Source organism: Malania oleifera, chromosome 10, assembly GCF_029873635.1.
Source record: "Malania oleifera isolate guangnan ecotype guangnan chromosome 10, ASM2987363v1, whole genome shotgun sequence".
Classification (NCBI taxonomy): Eukaryota; Viridiplantae; Streptophyta; class Magnoliopsida; order Santalales; family Ximeniaceae; genus Malania; species Malania oleifera.
In genome coordinates, this window is record NC_080426.1 from 26759514 (window position 1) to 26768466 (window position 8953).

Consider the following 8953-nt stretch of genomic DNA (forward strand, 5'->3'; position numbering starts at 1 on the left):
GTTTAAGATAAATGATAGTTTTATTTAATTATGGATAATGTAGAAATTTATATAATGATATGTATTAGATTGTGTGAAATAGTAGGTTAATAATTAAAAAAAAAATAAAATTTGAACAATGATTGGGTAATGAATTTTGAAGACAAAATTCTTTTAAGGAGGGAAGAATGTAATAACCTGGAAAAGAAAAAATATATATATATTAAGTTAAAAAAATTAAAATTATTAATTAAATAATTAATTAAATATTATTAAATTAATTAATTAAATAAACAAATAAAATGAATATTGTGGAAAGGAAAAAAATTGAAATAAAGATATATATATATATATATATATATATAATATTAAAATAATATAATGAATGTATTAAATGTAATAGGATGGATTGGATTTCAATTTGAAATCCAATTGTTTCCATCTTCTTTGGAGCCACCCCTCTCTGCATTTCATTTTATTTTATTTTTCTCTCTCGGCACTCTGTCTTTCAGTTTCTCATTTCTTTCCTCATCTCCGTCTCTCTTTTTCCTCGATTTTCTCGGTCAAACGAGCGCCGATCGGAAATAGAAGGTATCACTGAGTTCCTATCTCTACCATCGACATTTCTACCAGAGTATATTTTTCGTAGGAGCGTTGTAGGCACCACTCCTAGGATAAGGTAAACCCTCACTTTTTTCGTAATTTCTTCTTAGATCTTCAGTTAAATCGATGATCAGGTACCACCATGGGGTCCTAGTCTCGATCGTCGTCATTTTGGTCGGAGTAAATTTTTAATTTGAGTTTTCTAGGTACTAATCCAAAGCGAGACTGAGATTTGGGGAATTAAGTAAATTTGTTATATTTGGAAGTTTAATTATTTATTTAGACTTTATGGGCTTAGGAAATGTTGAAATAGTATTTTATTTAGGTTGAATTAATTAAACTAGGATTATTAAATCAGAGTTCAGGTGAGTGCCGCAGGCATCTTTTCGGGGTCCTTGTTGGCGTAGTTCAAGAAATTAGGTAAGAGAGAATATATATTAAACCAGGATTTTATGAATTACACAGATAAAAAAATGGATAATTTATGTATATGTATAGGTTTTCTTATGGGTTAAAAATATCAACCGTTTAAATTATGATTTTTGAGCTTAGGGCTATTTTATTAGTTATGTATATGTGAAAATGAACTGATGAAAGTGAAAGATTTTTCAGGATAATTATGTAAGAAATTAAAGGTATATTTTTAGTATATAAATGTTAAATGTAGGTTGACTTATTTTACAGGATATATATGAATTTTACTGTTAAATAGTGTGGCATGAGTAAAATAGAATTCTATGTGGAATTATGTTATATGTATGAGATGTAGGATATATAGGAAATGAACTGAGTATGAAAACGATATATGAAATATGCTGCATGTGAGTGTTAATGCATCATGGAAAAAAAAATTCGCTAAAAGATGCTGGACGAAAACAGGTGAAAGATGTTGGGTAGCAGACTAGCGCATTTCTATGTGGACTAACACAAAAACAGTTGAAAGATGCTGGGTAGCAGATTAGTGCATTTACATGTGGACTAACACAAAAATAGCTGAAAGATGTTGGGTATGTTATGAAATGAAATGAAAATGAGAATGAAATAGAAATGAATGAAATGGAAATGAAATATGAAATGTGAACGATGCAAATTGAGAAAGAGTCACGTAAAGTGAAACGTTATGAAATGTCAAAGCTGAGAACGTGAACATATGAGAATTTCAGGATAACGACAGACAAAATAATGTATTATGGTATTATTAGTATTTATGCAAGTATATTATCGGTGAGGTAAACTCTTCGCCTGAGGGTTTGCTGAGAAAGGCGAGTGCCCTAGTAGGTATAAGATGTAACAGTAGACTGCATAACGTATTACGTCAGAGAGAAATTACTTGTATGAGCGAATAAAATTCCTTATTTTCGAGAGCCTTCGTTGGTAAATCTTTGTATAAACTGTGTGAGTACGAGATTACTTCTTCACTCGAGGGCTTATTGAGTAAGGTAAATGCCCTGATATCCTTCAGCTGGGACCATTAGTTGCCTAAAGTATCAGAGCAGATGAGTGTTACTTGTATGGGCGGGTAATCACCTCAATCCTTAGGAAATCTCATTGGTAAAATACCTTACATATGTTTGATCAGACTCAGGAAAAGATTTTAGAAATTATGATTAAATGCAAATGATGATTGTATATGTTATTTACAAACCTCATGTTGGCCACACGTTGATTTAATATATTATTTCTTCCTTTATTGAGATGTGTCTCACTCGAATACAAATTTATCTTTTTTAGGATCTCCACGTGATCGACCTTAGAGAGCTCGGGGCTGTTATAGTATTTTTGAATAAGAAAGAGAGAGTATAAGCTTGATGATATTTCTGAGTTGTATTAAGTTTTTATGTTTTATGTTTTAAGTTTTCTGAGTTTTGGATGGATGTTGGAGATATGTATATATATGTAGATGCAGGTTGATGGATGGATTATTTGAGATGTTATAGTTAGAAACTCTGGTATTTTATTGTTGTAGGATTTTATTAATGTTTTCCGTTGCGTAAATGATAATAGAATGTCAGGTATCAGGTAAATGAATGGATAACGTGACACCCAAGTCCCACCAGGATGGTTCAGGACGCCACGAAACACGGTATATTCAGATATAACGCATCGGATCGGGTTTTCGAGTTTGGGGTATTACAACCAGCGTACTCAATTCCAATTTTTGACATGAGGATCTCTCTCCCAGTGTGATTTTCCACCTCAGCCACAAGTTACACCTGACAAATATCTCTGACTTGTGCTGCATAAAGTATACCAAGACCTTTTGTGATAAACTCAAGAAATACATATGTTTAACTACGATGCTACCATCATCTGCCCCCAAACATCTGAATAAATGTAGTCATCCATATACCCTAACCACATATACCATAAAACAGTGTCATCTGACTCAGGTTCTATTGCTGCATTTCTACCTACAACTATGGTACCTTGCATACATAGATATTTTCCACTAATTTCTGCCCCTTCATCACCATTAAGTCGCCTACACACACCTTCATTATCCCACTTTTAGACTTGTAACTATACCCGCTACAATCTAAAGTGCCTAATTAAATTACATTCTTTCGTAGTTACGGTACATGCATTACATTACATAATGTTCTCACAATACCATCATACATTTAATTTTAACATTTACTATTCCAACTATTTTGCATGAAGCATCGTTACCCATTAGAACAGAACTAGAATTAACTAACCTATAGGTGCTAAACCAATGTCTATTTCGTGTTATATGATAAGAACATCACGTGTAACGACCCAAAAATTATTTCATTTTCATATATATATATATATATTTATATATCTTAAATATTCCTGCTATAGACTCTCAGGCCTCATATAGGCACTGAAGTATTTCTGTCAAATAGTGGGCACACCTATGCAGCGGAAAAACATAAATCATATAACCACATATATACACACCATAACAAAATCTAGTAATTTTCCATATTATATTTAGATATACTGGTATCACCTCCTCTGAACTCAAACCTCCCCGTATCAACTTACCCTAAGTACAGAGCAACCAAGGGACTCTCTATCCGTGAGCCTGATCTGCTCGCCTAGTTGGCTCACTTGAAAAATGTTAAAATAATGGGATGAGTCGACGCTCAGTAAGTGGAAATATGCTATTACTAGTATGTGGCGACCAAGTTGCATATCAAATAATAATACATTTGAAACTGTAAAGCTGAAAAAATCAGTATAAATAAATTTTACGTTAATCGTAGCTTAAAATATAACTGTATCATCTGAACTTTCTATCTTTCGTACTGCTAATATCATACTATATACATTAAATGTTGTAAAACTGTATACATATATATAACTATGCTTTTCCCTGAAAATCTGTATGTCATGATTTAACCCCTCATGACAGGGTTGTGTGGCCCGTAGGCTAGACTTAACACTGGTCGGCCTTCCAGGTAAGTCACTATACTCTACACTACCTCAATCCGGTTAAACTACATCCACTCCTAAGCACGGAACTGGAGCTGCTACCTCGTCAAACCAGCCCCCTCAACCCAACTGGGGAGCGTCATCCTTTCCGAGCATGGTTTGACGGTACCCACACACTATCTGAGATATGTGGTTGCACTCTATTCTGTATGTAGCAACGGTACCGTGCTCTGTAAACTGTATTTGTCTGTAATGTCTCATCAGGGATCTGATACTATATAAATATATATACTATAATTATCTTTGCTGTTTTTATCATATTTTCAAAATAACCATAACATTATAATTCTGTACTGTAAATACTGCAATATCTGAACAACATGTTTATAGCATCTTGATGCTATAACTATATATTCTGTCTGTATAAACTGTGACAACCTGAATAAAAATGATATTTAAAATAATAAAGAGAAAGGAGAATTATCAGAGGTCTCGTCAACGAACACAGGGGATTCGCCGACGAGGGCATAAGAGGGTCTTGTAGATGAGGAAATACTGAGAGAGGTTTTGGGCAGACTGAATTTCGTCGACAAGGAGTGGATTTCGTTGAAAAAATTATTGAAAGACTCGTTGATGAGATGACGTGGCTCATCGACGAATCCAGCCCTATAAATATCAAAAATTCGGATTTTAACTTCAAAATTAAGCAAACTCTTTCCCTCTCTCTCCTCTCTTCGGCTCCCTCTCATTCTTTCTTCGATTTTGGGCCTAATTTACGCCGGTTCGACAATTTGAAGCCACCACGACGCTCCTGGGGAAGTTCTCTCCAAATCTGTCGAAGCGGATCGTTGGTGAAAGTAAGTTGGAATTCATCCCTGAGTTAAGGTAAGGTTTTTTAAGTCAAATTTGGTCTTACGATAGTTATAGGAAATGAAATACGTGTGAAAATACTGAAGTTTAATACTGAGAGTTTTCACTTTCAGGGTATTGATCAGGAAATTCTACGAGTGTTAGACTAGGATATTTTAGGAGCTTTCTCAGTAGTCAGGTAAGGGAATAAACTAAAACAGTTATTTTTCCACACGTATTATTATTATTATCAGCAAAGTAATTTTCAGGGAATATGTATTATATTTGAATATTATTGAAAAAATGTATGTTATTGAGAAAATACTGTTGTTATATAGAAATGTGATTTTAGAATGAAACGTACGTATTTACTCAACTTTGTGTGACATGGATATTATTTTTCATGAAATGTATTATGTTACAGCAATTTTACGAATAAGCATGTTTTCAGAAATTATGTAATAATGCAGTATATGATGATTTTGAAATACATGATAATTGATTTATATTCAGAATGTTATATATGAAATGTTTGGTACGAGGTCGTAATTATGAAATGTTCGTAACGAGACCGTAATTGTGAAATTATGAAAGATGCTATAGTATCATATATTATATGTTATTAGAACCCGGATATTAGTTTAGTTCAATTTCAGGAGCTCGGTACCATAGCTATATAGATGAGATATCTAGGTTCAGACTTGTGCTAACCACCCCACGAGGGGGTGGGAGATGGATAATCGGTGTAGCTTTCAGTGTAGAGTTGTAGACGTCCACTTGGCAGTCTGGACGAGAGTGCAGCGGGCCCATCGTACTTACAGACATTTTTGACTCGGCAGTGGTCAGCCAACCATTGTAAGGTCCCGCCTTCGGGCTGCACAACTCATTATGGGGGGTAATACATGACATCGGTTAGCTATTCATCCTGGGTATGTGTAACGCCCTAACCTAGGTCTTCCAGGGAGCACTGCATCTCTCCTCCTCCACTTAAACTAAACAACAGGGGGGCAGACCTTATCGGACTAATGACTGGCCCCACAGATCAACACGTGTTCTTTTCAGTGTGTTTTGTCCTCACTCACACACTTCCTGAGAAAACTTATTAGGAGGTCACCCATCCCAAGATTGCTCCAAGGCAAGCACGCTTAACTATGGAGTTCTTATGAAAAAACTCCCGAAAAGAAAGGTGTACCTTGTTGATATGAGTAGTAATATCTAATCTTTTAAGTCTTTCATCCATGGGGTATCACAGTATGTTTTCAGTATTATTAGATATAACAGACGATTTATGAATGATATAAGTTACTAAAAAATATGAAAGTATATGATGATTCAGTATGTTATGATGCATGTTTATAGATATATGAAATGTATTGTATATGTATAACTGCATTATATATTCATGTTGCCACACAACTGCATTTAGTTTATTTTCTCTTATTGAGAAGTGTCTCACCCCCAAATTTAATATATTTTTGAAGAGACCTTGAGAGACCGGTGGGTTGTGGCCGCCGTTGAACTTATTGAGTTACCCCACTAGGAGAGTAAGATTTTGATTTAGGATCAAGGGATTTTTGTTGTATGATCCTATGGTTATTTTGATGATTTTGGAGGTTGTACATAAATACAGTATTTTAATGATGTAGTAAACTCTGGTATTATGTTTTATGGTTGGATGATTGAGATTTTATACTTACTGCTGCTTAGGTTTCCGCTATGATTGACAGGTGTCCCCGTTACACATGTTCGGGTTGATATTATTATTATTTATATTTCATTTATGTTAAATTAAACAGGTCGTTACATAAACTGTCTATATAAATTGAGTGTTATGGCATTAGGAAAACATGACATTCTATAAATACCTTATATACTGATTTGAGTAAACATCTGTGTACATGTATATATATTTTTCTGTGTAAATATCTGAATATATACTGATATGAATAAAACTGTAGATGTACATATGCTTGTATATACTATATAACATGATATTCTAAGAAAAACTGCATAAGATTCTATATCAGATAATATCTGCTTAGGCCACACATTCTTTAATACGCTTATTCTATAAAATTGCATAATAACTGGTATACATGCATATAAAATCTTTAATAATATAAGTAAAATCTCCTAATATAGCATATTTCCCTTACCTAGTTTTTGAAAAAGTCCTCACTGAACTCTAACCCGACACTCGCAGGATTCTCCACTCAACACCCTAAAAACGACATCCCCCAAAACAAAACATCAGTATTTTCTTACATACTAGATTTCCTATAACTGTAGGTAAAGCAGATTCTGAATAAAACAAATTACCCTGGATTTGGAATGAATTTCAAACCAATTTTCCCCACGATCAGTTCTGGCAGACTTGTAGAGAACTTCGTCAGGAGCGTCGTGGTAGCCTCAGATTTTCAATCCGGTGAGAAATGGAGTCAGGATCAAAGAGAGAAGGGGAGGGGTGCTTTTTAGAGAAAGAGAGAGAAAGAGAGAGAGGGGGGTTTCTGCGCTGATTTTCTGATGAAAATATATAAGTTTTTCTTTTTATAGCCTTGGATTTGTCGATGATACACGTCATCTTGTCGTCGAGTTCGTAAGAAATTTCGTCAACGAACTTCCTTCCTTGTCGACAAATTTTAGACTGCCCAAAAACCTCTCTTGATATTTTCTCATCGACGAGGCGTGGCTTCGTTGACGAGACCCCCTTATGAGCTCGTTGACGAACTCCCTGTGTTCGTCGACGAGGCCCTGTGTAAATTTTTCGAATTATTACATCCAAAGTCTGCTGCCTCCTTCTGTTTCTATTTCCATTTCCCTCCTCTTCATTATTTAAATACAATTATTTTTCGGGTTATTGCATCCCGAATCTAGAATTCAAGAATCTGTGAGGTGTTCTGAGCCTGATGAAATAGAAAGCATATTAGTATCACTGCTTCCTAAGTTTCCTTCTTCCACTAAATTTACAGATTTTGACAAGCCTTCTTAATTTTCAGCATTCCCTTTCTTCTACTCTGGACATTCTTATTTTATGTGCCTAATTTTTCTGCACTTAAAACACCTTATGTCCTTATTCCCGGACTGCAACCGTGATTTATTATCATTTGATCCGCTCTGAAATTTGCTTCTCCCACGTTTATGGTTACCCTTTATCACAAGCCTTTCACCATGTGAAATTTAATTGCTGGTCATCTTTCTTTGATGAAAACCCAGTAATGCGCTTGTTACTTCTTCCAAATTCAGGGTTTCTTTGTCCCATGTTAGAGTAGTAACCAAGTTCTCATACGTGTGAGATGTAGACAAGGAATTCAATTGCATCAGCGCCTTGTCATCTTCCTTGAATTTCACATCAACCCGCATTAAATCACTTACAATTTAATTAAATGTATTGATGTGTAGGTTCAAATCCAAATCTTCCATCATCTTAAGCCAATACAACTTTTTGCTTAAGAAATAATTTATTCGTAAGAGACTTAGACATATGCTTTCAAGTTTCTGCCAAACAACCGCAGGAGAATCCTCTTCTATGACATGATACAACACATCATCGACCAAAGAAAGTCTAATAGTCGTCACAACCTTTGCTTCCAATTCATTCCAACTTGTTTCATCCATACTTTCTGGTTGAACTTCGTATAAAGCCTTTACCATACCTTGCTATACTAATAGATCCTTAACCCTTCTTTGCCCTAAACCAAAGTTTCCCGTTCCATCGAACTTCGCAGAAGAAGTTCCAGAATCTATTACAATAAAACTTTGATACCAATTTGTTGTGGAAAATGAATGCACTACGGAATAAATTGATCTTTCAATGCAGCACTCAACAGTGAAATATACAGACAATCACGCAGATTATAATGAAAACAATAACAATGACACAAAGAATTATATGGTTTGACAATGCCTATATCCATGGGAGTAATTGACAATGTGATTTTTACTATCTTTTGTCCAAAGACTTGAACATACAAAGTTATAACATATACAACATATATATAACCCTCTCGGAGGTTTTTCCCTCGAAACCCAACCTATCCAACGTCCCAAAGTTCAAAATTCAAAAACTAGTGTTTGGAACCTGAGCCAAACCGTTAGCGATTTCAGACATACCGTCGACGAT